The sequence below is a fragment of the Dipodomys merriami genome, unplaced genomic scaffold, assembly GCF_024711535.1.
Source record: "Dipodomys merriami isolate MVZ:Mamm:240054 unplaced genomic scaffold, mDipMer1.0.p SCAF_786, whole genome shotgun sequence".
Lineage (NCBI taxonomy): Eukaryota > Metazoa > Chordata > Mammalia > Rodentia > Heteromyidae > Dipodomys > Dipodomys merriami.
Window position 1 is genome coordinate 201,278 of NW_027206386.1, and position 17,075 is coordinate 218,352.

The window sequence follows — 17,075 nt, forward strand, 5'->3', positions numbered from 1 at the left end:
ACACAGCCAAGAACCAGATGTCCATGAGCTGAGCACGGTGACCACTAGGACCCAGCCATGGATCACTGTGCAAGAGACTCTGGGAGAGACATCAGTGTGAGTCCTGACACAGACTGTCCACCAGACCCTGAGCCTGAGCTGCGGAGGTGCTCAGGGCCAGCAGCCCTGGATCTCACCCCAGAAGCTGGGTGGGAGCTGGGTGTCAGGTTCTGTGACGCTCCCTCCTCCCATTCCCGGGGTCCCTCTGGATACTTCCCCAGCACCCCACATTCCCTCTGGACATGCCTGCCTTCCTTTGTTTCCTCTTCCTCACGTGCTCACTGGGGCTCTGTGGGAGGGAAGGACTTCCTGTGTGTGTGGATGAGATGGGATCAGCCATCAGCTTCCTGTGGAGCACTGCCACTTCCTGTGTCCTTCTTCCCTGATGCCCACACCTGTCTCAGGTGAGCGGCCTCCCTTCCTCTTCCCCTCAGCCCCCGTGCTGTCCACTCTGTGGACACTCCTGCTTCACAGCGCACGGCAGCTGCTGAGGGTCATTTCCACTCTGTCTACACCCTCAGGATGGAGGGGGATGGAGATCCACCTGAGCTCTCAGTCCCCAGCAGGGGCAGAGCAAGGGCAGAGAGGAAAGCCCTCCCACCCAGGGGTTTCCAGGGGTCTAACGGAGGCCCGACTGTCTCTCAGGGGGTGTTCCAACATGGTTGACAATGCAGACTCAGTTGCACTAAAAATCCCTCGAACAAGAGTATCCTCAGCTAGGGACTGAAATGTGTTTACCTATGAAACCAATAAATGTACGTGAAACAAAGAGACAATGTGCTGTCCCATGACTCCAGGCTTAAATGAGGAAGTGAGCCGAGTGCAGCCGTCTCCTGTCATGGGGACCATCCACAGAGGCCGAGGAGCCTTCATCCCGCCCTCTGCAGCCACCACAGCTGCCTGGCTCAAGGCACTGCCGACCTCGGCCTCTCTTTACACTGGGAGGTGGGCTTCAAACTGTAGACCTTTTTCTTCTTGGTTCTGTTTCTCCGTGGTTTGAATGGTGCTGTTTACCCTTTCATGATTCCTGGGCTCTTTCTGTCTTCCTATCTTCTGAGCACCATCTGTCATTTGGGACCCTGAGCCTTCTCGCTGATGCAGGGCATTAGAAGAATGGAGGATGGTGCTAACCTCCTAGTTTGCTGTTTGTGGTACAGTGATTTGAACTGCACACTTTGCACTTGCTAATCCAATAATCTGCTGTAGAATCAGGCCTGCAGCACTGTTCACCATTGTGTATTTTTGAGATAGTAAGTTTTTTCTGCAGAGGCAGACATCTGGAAGGTGATTCAGAAGAGAATGGAAAGCCCGGCGGGTGCCTTCCATGATTCTCCTGGATTCTCCCCATGGAACCTGAGCATTCTGTCTTAGGACTGTCTCACAGGACTGCTTTTAAATCCCAGGCTCACACCTGTAATCCTAGCTATTCAGCAGGCTGGGATCTGAGAATCATGGTTCCAAACAGCCTGGGCAGAAAAGACCTCGCCAGACTCTTTTTTTTTTTTTTTTTTGTGAACATACTTTACAGAGGGGTTACAATTACATGGGCAAGATAATGAGTACATTTCTTATCAATCATTGTAGCCTCCTCCTTTGTTTACCCTTCACATCCCTTCCAAGCCCCCCCACCCCCTCTCCACTCCTCCCTCCCCCACCAAAGTTGTAAAGTTCATTTTCGACATGACAACTTGTACTTCTCATTGTTGCAATGGGTCCACCTGTATCCTTATTTAAACGAATTGTTTTTCCCCTTCTTCTCCACAAATTATACTGACATCAAATACAGCAAAAGTAGGAGGTATGCTGGGGGGAGGGACATAGAAAGCAACAAAGAGATAATCTTATAAATGTGTTAGAAACAAATGCATGAAAGAAAAAAACATTTAAATACATATCTAAGGGTTCATTTCCCTAACATCACCTTATCTGACCTTTTTGGCTTGACTCATACATATACTAGTTATTGCAAATAAGGGAAACCATGGGACCTATGTTTCTTTGGGCCTGGCTTACTTCACTTAATATAATTTTTTCCAAGTCTTTCCATTTCCTAACAAATGGGGCAATGTCATTCTTTCTGATGGAGGCATAGAATTCCATTGTGTATATATACCAAATTTTCTTGATCCATTCATCTACTGAGGGGCATCTGGGTTGGTTCCATATCTTAGCTATGGTAAATCATGCTGCACCTCACGAGAATCTTATCTCCAATTGCCCACTCAAAAACCGCATGGCTGGGCTGGGAAGGTGGCTCAGTGGTAGAGTTCTTGCCTTGCATGCCTGAGGCCCTGGGTTCAATTCCTGGGCACCACATAAGCAAAAAGGAAACAAAGACGCATGGTGCTGTCTCGCAACGTGGTAGAGCATTAGCCTTGAGCAAAGGAGCTCACAGACAGTGCCCTCATTGTGAGTTCAACTCCCACCAACAAGAAAGACATAAAAAGAAAGAAATCAGTTTGATCAACATGTGTCCATCAGTGTCACCCATTTAAACTTTCTCCCCATTCATGCACAATTATATTTCCTCCTACAATTTGAACCTAAACATCATTTATGTTGAGTGTTCTATCACTAAGATACATTTGTATACTTTTAAATTGACACAACACATTTAGGAGAGAGATCTTAGTAATTTGATATGCTAATGTAATGGGTAATGATACAATTCAGTGAACAGCATACCCTTCTCTTCAGCATTAAATTAATGCAAGACAATTTAACAGGCAGGTGCGAGACATAGCAGCAAGGGACAGGGTCCTGCTTCAGGGCAGAAATGGCCCAGAACAACTTAGCACGGGAGTGAGCTTATCACCAGGGGCTTAACAATCAGCAACCGATCTCGGGACAGAGTTCCATGGTACCACAGCCACAAAACCTCTCCTGCAACACAGATAGTCTATAGAGCCACACAAGGCAGAGACAGAATCCAACACTGGGTATGGATGTCATGTCTGATAATCTGCACACACTCACGCAGGGAAGCAGGAAAGACTGTCATTTCCATCACTGATGAGTCTGTGGGAGCAGAGGACCCTTCTGAACTCAGGACAGATTCCGTGGTGGCAACATTCTTGCCAAGGCCACAATCCATATGGTGCAAGGCAAAGACCAAGATCAGACCAATGTTCAGTGTGGATGTCGTGTCTGATAATCCCACACAGGTACATACAGAGGGAGGAAAGGGTTGGTGACATTTCAGAAAGTCCAGAGAAGCCTCTCAGGAAACTGTGAAGTGACCTGGGAGAGCCTAGAAAGGACAGGTTCTTGGGTTTTCATCTCAGCCTGGGGCAGAGGAAGGTGAGTTCCTCCTCTGCACACACAGCAGGTCAGAACCGCTCACTGAATGCATGAGAGGGGAGAACCAGCACTCCCTTAATCCATGTCCACCAGTGACACACAGGGAAGGGAGAGAAGTGAACGTGGTGCTGCCAGATCTGACGTTAAAATGTAGACGACACGCTCATTCCTGTGACTGCACTCCTACTCCATATGAGAGCAACAGCGTAAAATAAAGACATAAAGGCACAAAGAGATTGCTGGGAACCCCTCTTCAGCAACATGAAATAATGTCAAAAGAGTAAAGCTTCATCATAAGGATAGTAGTGATAATGTCTCTAAAGTGATTTACTGTGCATGGTGTATCATCCAAACAAATGTCTCAAGGAAACAACAAAAGACAAGTCTAAAACCCAGTGAAATAATGATCAGAAGACCTGCATTGACAGTTCTTTAAAAGATAAATAATCCTTGTGATGGTGGCTCTCATTTTTAATCCTAGCTACTCAGGAGGCTGAGATCTGAGGATCGTGGTTCAAAGCAAGCTCAGGCAGGAAAGTCTGTGAGACTCTGATCTCCAATAAACCATTAAAAAACCAGAAGTGCAACAGTGGCCCAAGCAGTAGAGCTCTTGCCTTGAGCTGAAGAGCCCAGGGACAGCGCCCAAGCCCAGAGTTTAATCCCCACGACCGACAACAAAAAGACAAATATTCAAGTTCAAGATAATATACTTATATCAATGAAATGCAAATCAATTCCACAGTGGAATATCACCTCACCTAAGTCAGCATGACTGTTATCACAAGCATGGAAGAATATAAAAGATGGTCTTCTGGTAAAGTGTGGGGAGGAGTTCTGCTGAGAATGCAAACTCCAAAGTTTTAAGTTGTATTGTGGGTAATTTTTACACATTTAGTTTGAGGAAGGGCCTGAGATAAAGTAAAGATTCAACAAGAGAAGAACAGGAACGAAATGGGATAAGTGTGGACAATGGAATAGAACTAACCCACAGAATGAAAGAAAGACTGTCATTTGTGATAACCTAAAGGAAGTTAGCTTAAAGGAAATAAACCAACCATAGAAACATCAGTATCACATTATGTCTAGAAGAAATAGAATGCATAGGACAGAAAAGGAAGTGTTGGTTACTAGAGAATGAGGAAGGATGGAGGGAGGACGGGATTACAAGGAGATCGGAAGTTGGGTACAAATTTGCAAGCAAATAAGGAATCAAATGATTGATAAAATAATGTGAAGAACATGAAAACAATTTATCAACAGTTACCAAATCAGTGTTCACCTATGAGCAGTGTATGTTACATGTAGTGAATCATTGAGGTTATCACAATATACAATTCATGGGATACTGTCAGAAGTGCAGAGTGCATATGACTGACAAAAACAACAAAGATTGACAGTGACAAATGATACACCAGAGCCCACTATTAAGCATCTGCCTGAACCCTGGCCATCCTGGTTGATGGTCAGAATGAAGTAAAGTGCAGCAAAGCCACACCTGATCTCGGCTCAGGAAGGAGGCTCTGCAGAGCTCACAGATGAGCACCATTCTCCTGGAACACACCAGGAACTGTGGGCCCTCCTTGGCTGTGCAGGCCCAGACCAGGCATGGAGCTCATACCACGGGAGATGCTACCAGTGTGGAAACACATTCACCATTGTTTTACACTCTTGCCTATGCACAAGGAGGTCACAGGCGTGTTGCACTTTGTGTTTTGTGTGTGATCAGAAATGCTGACAGATGATCACCGGGCAGAATGGCAGAGTGAGAGGACATGTGTGTCCCTCTGCACCCCAGACAGCTCTCAATGTTCTCACACTCTGCCTCAGGCTCCCAAGGAGCTGCAGATACAGTGTGAACCACAGCACGTGGTCAGTGCGTCATGATGTCTCCAAGGTGACCATTGTCACCAAACTCCTCCAGCACAGTCACCTCTGCTCTGGGAGCCCAATCTCTAGACTTCCCCCCAGAGCTGATTTATAGCAGAGGACATGCAAATAGGACGTCCCTCTGCCCATGAAAACCAGCCCATCCCTGACCTGAGCTCTGTGAGCTGATTCCACCAGTGACTGAGCACAGACCACCACCATGGAGCTTGGGCTGCACTGGGTTCTCCATGTTGCTCTATTGAAAGGTGATTCATGGGGAGCAAGGGACACTGAGTGTGCAAATGGACATGAGTGGGAGGAACAGTGGATGTGTGTGACCATTGCTGACCAGGATTCTCTGTGTTTGCAGGTGTGCAGTGTGAGGTGCGGCTGGTAGAGTCTGGGGGAGGCTTGGTGCAGCCTGGGAGGTCCCTTAGACTCTCCTGTGAAGCCTCTGGTTTCACCTTCAGTGATTACTATATGTACTGGATCCGCCAGGCCCCAGGAAAGGGGCTGGAGTGGGTCGGTTATATTAGAAACAAAGCTAATGGTCACACAACAGAATATGCTGCATCTGTGAAAGGCCGGTTCACTATCTCCAGAGATGATTCCAAAAGCATGACTTACCTGCAAATGAACAGCCTGAAAGTGGAGGACACGGCTGTGTATTACTGTGCCAGAGACACTGTGAGGCAACTTCAGTGGTAGCCCAGACACAAACATCCTGCACGGGTGCCAGGAGCACAGAGCTCAGCACACAGGAAGCACAGGACCATCAGGAACAGAGAGCTCAGCACACAGGAAGCCCAGGACCTCAGGAACAGAGAGCTCAGCACACAGGAAGCACAGGACCCTCCGCAGCAGAGAGCTCAGCACACAGGAAGCACAGGACCATCAGGAGCAGAGAGCTCAGCACACAGGAAGCACAGGACACTCAGGAACAGAGAGCTCAGCACACAGGAAGCACAGGACCTCAGGAGCAGCAGGCACGGTCAAAGGCCGGCTGCCTGAGTGTTGGAGCTTGGTCTCTGTCCAGCGGTGGTTAAGGATTGCTGTCTAGATTTAGGATCCACCTCTCCTGTGATGTCCACAACACAGCCAGGCCCGGCCTCCATTTTCCTCCCTGGTTAATCATGATGTAAAGGAGTTTCAGCCTAGGAGCTCATAGGGCATGTATTACACTGTAGGTGGATTAATCCCGTCTGTTATTCTTTCCACATTCTCCTTATCCCTCTACTTTTCTACAGCGTTTGTGAGCTTCCTTACGCCATCTTCATGCACAGACACAACATATTTTCATATTATTTAATCTTGAACATACTCGACCCTCTTCTTCCTCCCAGACATCTCCCAATCATTCTAGTTTGGGGTGTGTCCACTCAGAAGAACAGAGCAAGTGAGGCAGGAAGTGGATATTAAGTTGAGTCCAAATACTTGATACAAATAGAAAGTGGAACCTGATGAGGTTGATGAAGGATGGAGGGGAGGAGGCGGAGGCCGGAGGAGCTGCGTTTGTCAGGGGACACCATGTGCGGGTATGGAGAGTTATAATGTGGTTCCTTGTACAGCCAACACCGGCCAATAAACCTCAATTTCAGAGAGTTCTGGATTCTGCTGTGAATTTAAAATGACAACAACCCTCATCCCATGAATGAAACATACACCACCCTTGTGTTGACGGAGGTGACTGACTTGGTCAGCAGAATCTCATCCTGAGGAAAGTAGGTTCTCTGCTGAAGCCCCGGTGAAGCCTGGCAGCCGTGCCTGGGTTTTCCTGGTCAGCACAGAGCTTGGAATGCACGTGGTGAACAGATTAGAGCCGTGTCACTGACCATGAGCCTCACTGGTCTCTTGGGCTTCCAGGCCTGTAGAGCTGGACACATGGAGGACAGAATTTGACCCAACTGACTTTTTAACTAGTTTAGTTTCTCACGCAGTGACACTCATTCTCACACCTCTCCTTCTCTCTCCACTGGACAATGCACATTGTGGGCGAGGTGCTGTAAAGCGCAGGCTCAGCCTCCTGTGTGGAGTCAGGTGTCAGCGTGGTTCTGGGCTCTGGGAACAGACGGTGGGAATTCTCAGTCTATTCCCAGGATCTCCAGAGAATGACAGCTGGCAGCGGGGCTGTCACAGACGAGTGTGACTCGGGTGCAGACACAGACCTCAGCTGTGGGGCTCCACCCCATGGAGTGGCCTGGTCTCCTGTGCCTCCCAGCTGACCGGCTTGGGCTCGGCTCTGGTCCCAGGAGCAGCTGACGGGGCTCACGGCAGCCTGGGCTGTGGGGCGGGGACGGTGACTGCAGCTGTGCGTGGCCACTGCTACCCACCGAACTCTGACGTTTACAGAGATGTGCACTCACACGTTCTCGAGAACTGGGGAAAAGTTATCTTATTGCTTCATGGAGGCAAAATTACTACAGATGCACCACATGTGCCCGTGCATAAAATAACTACGTATATTACTTGTAACATTACAATAGGCGCCGTTGTCCATGCTCTCCTCAATGCTGGGCAATGCTCTCAGCAGGTTTTACTGCTGCAGGAGAGACCTGAGACCTGAGAACTAGGAGTCCGCGGCTCAGGACGGCGGCAGCACCTTCTCTCTGCTAACTGCCGTCCTGCGGGCTGGGTCCACCAACTGAGGCAGAGAGGAACCAGGGGTGTTGTTCCCACACTGCTGCCCCAGCGAGAGCTGCTACCACGGCAGCCACACAGAAGCGCCCTGCCTCTCAGCAGTGTGATTCCAGGCCTGGTCTCAGCACCTTTGCACAGGTCAGCGGGCCAAGGCCCTGCCCCGTGAAGAGGACATTGAAGAGGAACTGCTAGTATGCTTATAACAGCCGCAAGGCCAGAACATCCTGTGCAAATGTGCACATCTGTCTCCAGAGACAGTGAATTACCAGGTCTCTGAAATCTGTCCTCTAAACCTGAGAAGAGTGTGGTGTCGGTCAGCAACAGAGCACTGCACCAGACCCAGGAAAGACCAGTGCTGCACAACTCAGCACAGGGAATGAGCTTAGTACCGCAGCCATAACAGTCAGAAACCGATCTCAGGACAGAGTTCCATGGTGCCACAGCCACAGAACCTCTCCTGCAGCACAGATTCTCTGCAAAGCCACACAAGGCAGAGACGGGACCAACACTGGATGTGGATGTCGTGTCTGATAATCTGCACACACACTCAAGCAGGGAAGCAGGAAAGACTGTCATTTCCAACACTGATGAGTCTGTGGGAGCAGAGGACCATTCGAAGCTCAGGAGAGATTCCGTGGGGGCAACATTCCTGCCAAGGCCACAATCCATATGGTGCAAGGCAAAGACCGAGACCTGACCAACGTTCAGTGTGGATGTCTTGTCTGATGATCCCACACAGGTACATACAGAGGGAGGAAAGGGTTGGTGACATTATGGAAGGACCAGAGAAGCCTCTCAGGAAACTGTGAAGTGACCTGGGAGAGCCTAGAAAGGACAGGTTCTTGGGTTTTCATCTCAGCCTGGGGCAAGGAAGGTGAGTTCCTCCTCTGCACACACAGCAGGTCAGAACCGCTCACTGAATGCATGAGAGGGGAGAACCAGCACTCCCTTAATCCATGTCCACCAGTGACACACAGGGAAGGGAGAGAAGTGAACGTGGTGCTGCCAGATCTGACGTTAAAATGTAGACGACACGCTCATTCCTGTGACTGCACTGCTACTCCATATGACAGCAACAGCGTAAAATAAAGACCTAAAGGCACAAAGAGATTGCTGGGAACACCTCTTCAGCAACATGAAATAATGCAAAAGAGTAAAGCTTCATCATAAGGATAGTAGTGATAATGTCTCTAAAGTGATTTACTGTGCATGGTGTATCATCCAAACAAATGTCTCAAGGAAACAACAAAAGACAAGTCTAAAACCCAGTGAAATAATGATCACAAGACCTGCATTGACAGTTCTTTACAAAGATAAATAATCCGGGTGCTGGTGGCTCGAGTCTTTAATCCTAGCTACTCAGGAGGCTGACATCTGAGGATCATGCTTCAAAGCAAGCTCAGGCAGGAAAGTCTGTGAGGCTCTGATCTCCAATAAACCATTAGAAAACCAGCAGTGCAACAGTGGCCCAAGCAGTAGAGCTCTTGCCTTGAGCTGAAGAGGGCAGGGACAGTGCCCAAGCCCAAAGTTTAAGCCCCAAGACTGCCAACAAAAAGAAAATATTGAAGTACAAGATAATATGCTAATATCAATGAAATGCAAATCAATCTCACAGTGAAATATCACCTCAACTAAGTCAACATGACTGTTATCACAAACATGGAAAATATAAATGCTGGTCTTCTGGTAGAGGGTGGGGAAGCGTTTTTCTGCTGAGAATGCAAACTCCAAAGTTTTGTGTTGTTTTGTGGATATTTTTTACACATTTAGTTTGAGGAAGGGCCTGAGATTAAAGTAATGATTCAACAAGAGAACAGATAAAAGAAATGGGATAAGTGTGGACAATGGAACAGTACTCACCCACAGAAAGGAAGAAAGACTGTCATTTGTGATAGACCTAAAGGAAGTTAGCTTAAAGGAAATAAACCTACCATAGAAACACCAGTATCACATTATGTCTAGAAGAAATAGACTGCATAGAACAGAAAAGGAAGTGTTGGTTACTAGAGAATGAGGAAGGATGGAGGAAAGACAGGATTACATGGAGGTTGGAAGTTGGGTACAAAATTGCAAGCAAATAAGGAATCAAACGATTGATAAAACAATATGAAGAACATGAAAATAATTTATCACCAGTTACCAAATCAGTGTTTACCTATGAGCACTGTATGTTACATGCAGTGACTCACTGAGGTTATGACAATACGTGTTTCATAATACATGTGAAATTATTACAAATACACAATACATATGACTGACAAAAACAAACAACAAAGACTGTGACAACTGACACACCAGAGTTCACTATCAAGCATCTGCCTCAACCCTCGCCATCCTGGTTGGTGGTCAGAATGAAGTAAAGTGCAGCAAAGCCACACCTGATTTCGGCTCAGGAAGGAGGCTCTGCAGAGCTCACAGATGAGCACCATTCTCCTGGAACACACCAGGAACTGTGGGCCCTCCTTGACTGTGCAAGCCCGGACCAGCCATGGAGCTCATACCACGAGAGACACTGCCAGTGTGGAAACACATTCACTATTGTTTTACACTCGTGCGAGTGCAAAAGGAGGTCACACGCGTGTTGCACTTTGTGTTTTGTGTGTGATCAGAAATGCTGACAGAACGATCACCAGGCACAATGGCAGAGTGAGAGGACATGTGTGTCCCTCTGCACCCCAGACAGCTCTCAATGTTTTCACACTCTGCCTCAGGCTCCCAAGGAGCTGCAGGTACAGTGTGAACCACAGCACGTGGTCAGTGCGTCAGGATGTCTCCAAGGTGACCATTGTCACCAAACTGCTCCAGCACAGTCACCTCTGCTCTGGGAGCCCAATCTCTAGACTTCCCCCCAGAGCTGCTTTATAGCAGAGGACATGCAAATAGGACGTCCCTCTGCCCATGAAAACCAGCCCATCCCTGACCTGAGCTCTGTGAGCTGATTCCACCAGTGACTGAGCACAGACCACCACCATGGAGCTGGGGCTGCGCTGGGTTCTCCTTGTTGCTCTGTTGAAAGGTGATTTATGGGGAACAAGGGAAACTGAGTGTGCAAATGGACATGAGTGGGAGGGACCATAGATGTGTGTGACCATTGCTGACTAGGATCCTCTGTGTTTGCAGGTGTGCAGTGTGAGGTGCAGCTGGTGGAGTCTGGGGGAGGCTTGGTGCAGCCTGGGGGGTCCCTGAGACTCTCCTGTGCAGCCTCCGGATTCACCTTCAGTAACTATGACATAAGCTGTGTCCGCCAGGCTCCAGGGAAGGGGCTGGAGTGGATTTCATACATCAGTAGTGGTAGTAGCACATACTATGCAGACTCTGTGAAGGGCCGGTTCACCATCTCCAGAGACAACAGCAAGAGCACACTTTACCTGCAGATGAACAGCCTGAGAGTGGAGGACACGGCCGTCTATTACTGTGCTAGACAAACAGTGCAGGAAATCCAGTGTGGTCCAGACACAAACCTCCCTGCAGGGCGCTCAGCACCAGCAGTGGAGGCTGGGCACAGCTTGGAGCCGGGTCAGCTCAGGAGCAGCTGCACACAGAGCCCAGGGCTGCTCTCCTGCTGTCTGCCCTGCCTCTGTGTCCACAGTGTGACAGCATCTCTCCTGAGTTCATGACCCGCACTCCTCTGTGATGTCTCCAGTCCTTTGCTGGGACTTTAAGAATGAACAGAGTATCCCGGTGGAAGCAAAAATGGCGCTACAGTGTGGACCAGTATTTGATCCTGAAGAAGCTCAGGGACCCTGGAGACCCCATGAGACTCAGGACAAAGATCCCAGGATTCACAGAGTTAGAATTTGTTCTGCGAACAAGAGGGAAACCGCCTGGCATGGTGACTGGTGTCTGTAATGCTAGAGACTTGGGAGGAGGAGAGAAAAATGATTTTGAGGACCTCATCTCAATCAATAAGCTGAATGTGGCAGCTGTTTCCTGTGATTCCAGCTACACAGAATTCAAGTGTGGAATCACTGTCTGGAACCTGCCCCAGGCAAAACCACAGCACAGTACCAGAAAAATAACTAAGATTTGAAAAGTTGAAACATGGTTAAATTGGCAGGTTTGAGCCTCACAAAAGAGGCCCTGAGTTCAATATAGGAGAGACAGAGACAGAGAGACAGAGACAGACACAGAGACAGATACAGAGACACAAACAGCTCAGCTCACTAACTCAGGAATCTTAATAGGCCTCAAATCCTTCCTTTCTCCTTCACCTGTAGCACTGAGCATGGGGCTTCAGAATTCTTCCATTAATTCATTTTCCTCCTCAGTGACCCTCATATTCTCAGCCTCCTTTTTTCTTTGCCCAACCTCCAAACGTACTTGGGGACCCAAGTCATAAAACACAGAGTCGGCCATACCCCTGAAGCTCAGTCTATTGCGCCCTGGGAAATGTTGGTGGACTCCTCAGTCTCCCCTGACCAGACCCTCTTGCTGTCCTCCATGGGGACATGGAAGTGGACATAAGGAGTCTGGGTTGGACTGGACAGACAACAGGCCATGTGCATGTAGACTGACCTTGCTGGGTCCCGTCTGTCCTGGGGTTTCCTCCATCACGATGGCTCTGGAGTCCTGTGGATGTCCCGTCTGGGATGGAGGCCGGGTCCCTGAGGCTCCGTCATGAGCACTGTCACTGTGCACGCGCATCGTGGGCACGAGGGGCTGGCCCAGGTGATCTCACAGCAATCTGACTGAGCTCCCTGCATCCCGAACACCCCCACCTGCTCAAACAGGTCCTTGTTTATTTCTCCATTACATCCTGATCAGAGAAGAGCAAGCTTCACTTCCTGAACAAGAACCTGTGTGTGCACTCTACAGGCTTTAGGAAGAAGACTTGCGAGATCTGAGGCTTTCCCGGGACAGTTTTTGTGGATAATCAGACCAAGTATTCACTTGTTTAGAAGCATCAATTCTGTGTCCACGTGGACACAGATGTGTGCAGGAAGCAAGATAATCTCCACTTTGTGGGGGAAGGAAAGAGAGTCAGGAGGAGAAAAACTGTGGAAATGCGGGAATGTGTGACACTGTTCAAATGGAAATGTCCTCATCACCTGACTTGGGTAACTGTAACCCCTCTGTATATGAGCTTTTCAATAACATTGTAAATATTAAAGAAAATTAACATTGAACTGTTCTGTAGTCCAGCAATCCACTCCTGGCAATTTATCCAGAAGATTAAAAACCAGGATGCTTTGGAGTCTTCAGGTTAAGGTATAGAATCAGCCCAGATGCACGTCCCCCCTCAGTGTGTGTGTGTCTGTGTCTGTGTGTCTGTGTCTGTGTGTGTCTGTGTATGTGGGGGGGGGTGACATAAGTTCTCCATATGTGACCATTACATATTTGTTGAAAGACAGAGCCTCCCTAGACCTAGCCATAGCCCTCCTGGGCACTGACCCTGACATCAGGAGCCAGGATATGAGGACAGCTGCCCGTCCATGTCCATCGACAGGCTAATCACAATAGCCAAGATGTGGAAACCGCCCGGACGCCCAAATGAAGGAGTGGATCCAAAGCTGTGGTACCTACACACAAGGGCATTTTACACAGCCATTAGGAAGAACAAAGTTGTCATCTGCAGGGAAATGGATGGACCTAGAACAAACTGTGTGATGAGGTAAGCCAAGCTCAGAGAGACAAATGGCCCACGGTCTTCTGATATGTGGGAATTAGATCTAAACTACAGGGGGATGTGATAACTGACATGGGACATGATTCTCCATATGTGACTATTCCATACTTGCTGACAAATGATATCCTCTAGACAATCGAGGGCCAGGTATTTATTCCAGTCCATCTTATCAACCTATGTTTTTCCTTCTCTTTCTAGAACTTCAAAGGTGAGCTGAGCACCAGTGGCTCATGCCTTGTAATGCTGGCTGCTCAGGAGGCGGAGACCTGAGGATCATGGTTCAAAGCCAACCTGGGCAGGAAAGTCCTGTGAGACTCTTACGTCCAGTTGACCACTCAAAAACTGAAAGTGGCACTGTGGCTCAAAGGAGTCGAGAGCTAGCCTTGAGCAAAGAGAGCTCCAGAACAGCACTCAGGCCCTGAGTTCAAGCCCACGACTGACAAAGAAGAAAAATAGGAGAGAGAAACTCAAGCTGCTTTCTTTAGTGAACTTATATTTACTATCTTTAAGTAGTACAAAGAAGTGACTCCTCAGCCAATCTGTTCATACGAACAATCCTCCTTGAGCAAAGTGACCCTTTCATCGTTCTCCTCAGCCTCCCGACCCTTCCCCTCCTCTCATTTGTTTAGTTTCCTCAGAGATGCATTGATATCATGGCTGCTTTCTCACCCCTCCCCTTCCCCTCCAACACCTTTCCAGAGCTAGTGCCTGCTACTCATCTTGGAGTGTCAGCTAGTATTCTAAGGAATTACACCATTTGCATTGCAGACACCAGAGTCAGGTAACACATTTGTGTGCACTTGTACACAATCCCGTCGGTGTTCACGGGCACATGTATGGATTAGATCCGGCTTCCACACAGGAGGGAGAACTTGCATCCTTGTCTCTATGGGCTGACTTACCTCACTTAAGCTAACTTTTGCCAGGCCTGTGCATTTCTTTGCGAATGAGGTAAAATCATTCTTTCTAGTAGATGAGTAATTCCATGGTGCTCCTACACCACTCCGTCCATTCGTCCAGTGAGGGGCACCCGGGCTGTTCCGGGCCTTGGCTCAGTTCCTTGCTCTCTCTGCAGTGCTGGTCACTTCCACTCTGCCTGCCTGGAGGCTGCTGAAGTCTAGCTTTGCTGGGAGTCGCTGCTGGTGTGCTGTCATTACGTCAGCACTAGAGGGCAGTGCAAGCCCAGATTTGCTCAGAATGAACCAGGAAGTCAACTAGAAAGTACTTTATCTTCTCAGGCCTGTGCCTGTGCCTGGGGAAGGTGCAGGTGTACAATACAACACACACCCACTTTGGCAGTTAATGGAGATGTTAGTGCCATGGAATTTCCTACCCGGGCTGGCTTCAAACCATGATCCTCACAAATCAGCTTCCCAGGGAGCTGGGATTATACTCATAAGCTACAGTACCAGATGATTTTAATTCCTTTTTATTGGAAGAGAGTTTGAAATATTCTTAGTACAACTGTAGAGCAATAGATCCAGAGCTTGTCAGAATATTTTTACATTTAAATTGGACATGAATGGCTTATGTTTTATTTTTATGTTTGCTTACAGAAATAAGTGCACATTTCAGGTGATTATATATTTGTGGAACACCAAATATGAAGATATTTTGTTCCCCAACAGTTAGTACACGCAGCTTTTAATATAAGGTTACTGTCATTATTAAAGTGTTCTCCAGACGAGTTACCATTTCCTAACTCAGGTAATGAGTAGATTCTTTTGGACAATGTCATCCAGTACATGAAATTTTACCTGTGGATGGACTTAAATGAGCGAGAGAGATGGAATTCTAGGGTGTAGAGACAAAAGCTAAGCAGCTACCTTTTCTACTTCTTCACTGAAAATACTAAAATTGGGATTTCTACTTCTATGAACTCACAGACCAGCCCTTCACTTTTTCTACCTCCCCTTACATTTGAGATCATTTTAATAGTTTTCCTCCTGCTCTTCTTCCCATCCTCACATCCTTTTAATGTTTCCTTCTGTTCTCTCTTCTTCTCCACCTCTGCTTCCTACTGCTCCTCCTTCTTCCTCTCTGTCTGCTTTCTTACACATTACATTTCATAGGAATCCTGTCTACCTGAGTGAGATTCACTCTGCTTCCATGGATCTTCACATCACTATCAGACTTAGCATCTCCTGTGAGGGCTCTGCCCCAGCCTCTTAGCTAATCAGCAGTGACACCCTGGCTGCTGTTCCCGGTGTCCCTGAGCAGCAGGACCCCGTGGATAACAGCAGAGTGGACAGAGCACATGTGTGAGCCAGCATCCTGCTGAGCCAAGTGCCTTCCTACAGGAGCCTTGGCGATGCGGGTCTCCAGCTGTCACCGTCTTGTGAACAGAGGTCTGTCTTCCTCCCCATGGGCACCGTGCTGGGCCAGCAGCTGCCCAGACTCTGCCTTTGCCTTGAACCTTTACAGAATGAGGAGAACACCTTGGTGGGACACCAAGGAATCAGGTGCCTCACTGGTTTCCTGAGCCCAGTGGCAGTCCAGGCCTTCCAGACATTCCTGGTTCATTGTGTAGCACACACTTGTCCCAGGCTGAGACGTGTGAGATCAGCCCACATGACAAAGGACCTCGACCCACCATGTGAGCCCAAGTGTGGTGGTCAGACCTCCCAGTTCAGGACAGCTGCATGTCACTCAGACATATCAGACACAACGACCCAGCATGGTCCATGGTGCCACACAGACTCCAATCTTCACCACTGCATGCCGCCATCAGCCATGTCTGCCCACGAGATCCACAGGAAACCTTGGGACTCCAAACTCCAACCTCAGCCCTGCTGGAAGTCCTTCCTGAGGTCAGCTGCGTCTTCTCTCTGTGCTTGTCAGCTGGAGAAGGTGTCACTAAGGACAATAGGTTATGTTACATGGTGAGGTGTTACCTCATTGACGACTGAAGATCAACCTCAATCAGTGATGTGTCACCTGATAAAACCTCCAGGTTCAAACGTGAGATGTGATATGAAAGTACTTTTAAGTTTCTCCATGTGTCTCTCAAATAAATGAATGAAACACTAGAATTTCCCAATTGCACCAACAACACAAACACACAGGTGAGTGTTCAGCGTGTCTGCTGCCTGCTGGGGAACTTGGCACACGCTCGTTGTGCTTCATCTGGGGAGCTGGCCAGGTGTCTGCATGGAGCCTCCTTATGTGAGCCCTCTTACCTGAGTGAACGTGAAGCATTTGGTCAAGAGCTGCAGGACACGGGGGAACCTCCCTGCCTGCCCTAGACACAGTCTCCTCCTCTGAGGACAAAATGAGCTCCATCTCTCTTGGTCTCTCCCACCCTCTCCAGATTGAACCAGGTGCAGGGTCTCTGCCTTAAAGTCTGGGGATAGGTCCTGTCTTCCCGAGAGAGGCCCAGAGCCTCACTGCCTCCGAACCACAGCATTGAACCAAAGCTGTGCTCAGAACCTGGTTCTGAGTGTCACTGGCCATCCCCATCCAGCAGACGTGGACGCTGCCCAACAGTGCACCAGACCTGCCCTTCTCAGACTCCCCCTCCTGAGCCAGGAGCCTGAGTGGAGGAGGTGGAGTCAGCACCCAGGTGAGAGGAATGCAAATGCACCCGGCCCCTCCCACGCCTGGGTTG

The 17,075-nt window shown here is 48.6% G+C and overlaps 1 pseudogene; it reads left to right on the top strand.

Annotated features, from left to right (window-relative positions):
- Window positions 1–5,913, top strand: part of LOC138818880 (uncharacterized) — a 76,392-nt pseudogene extending 70,479 nt beyond the window's left edge.
- Window positions 5,914–17,075: the final 11,162 nt, after the last annotated feature.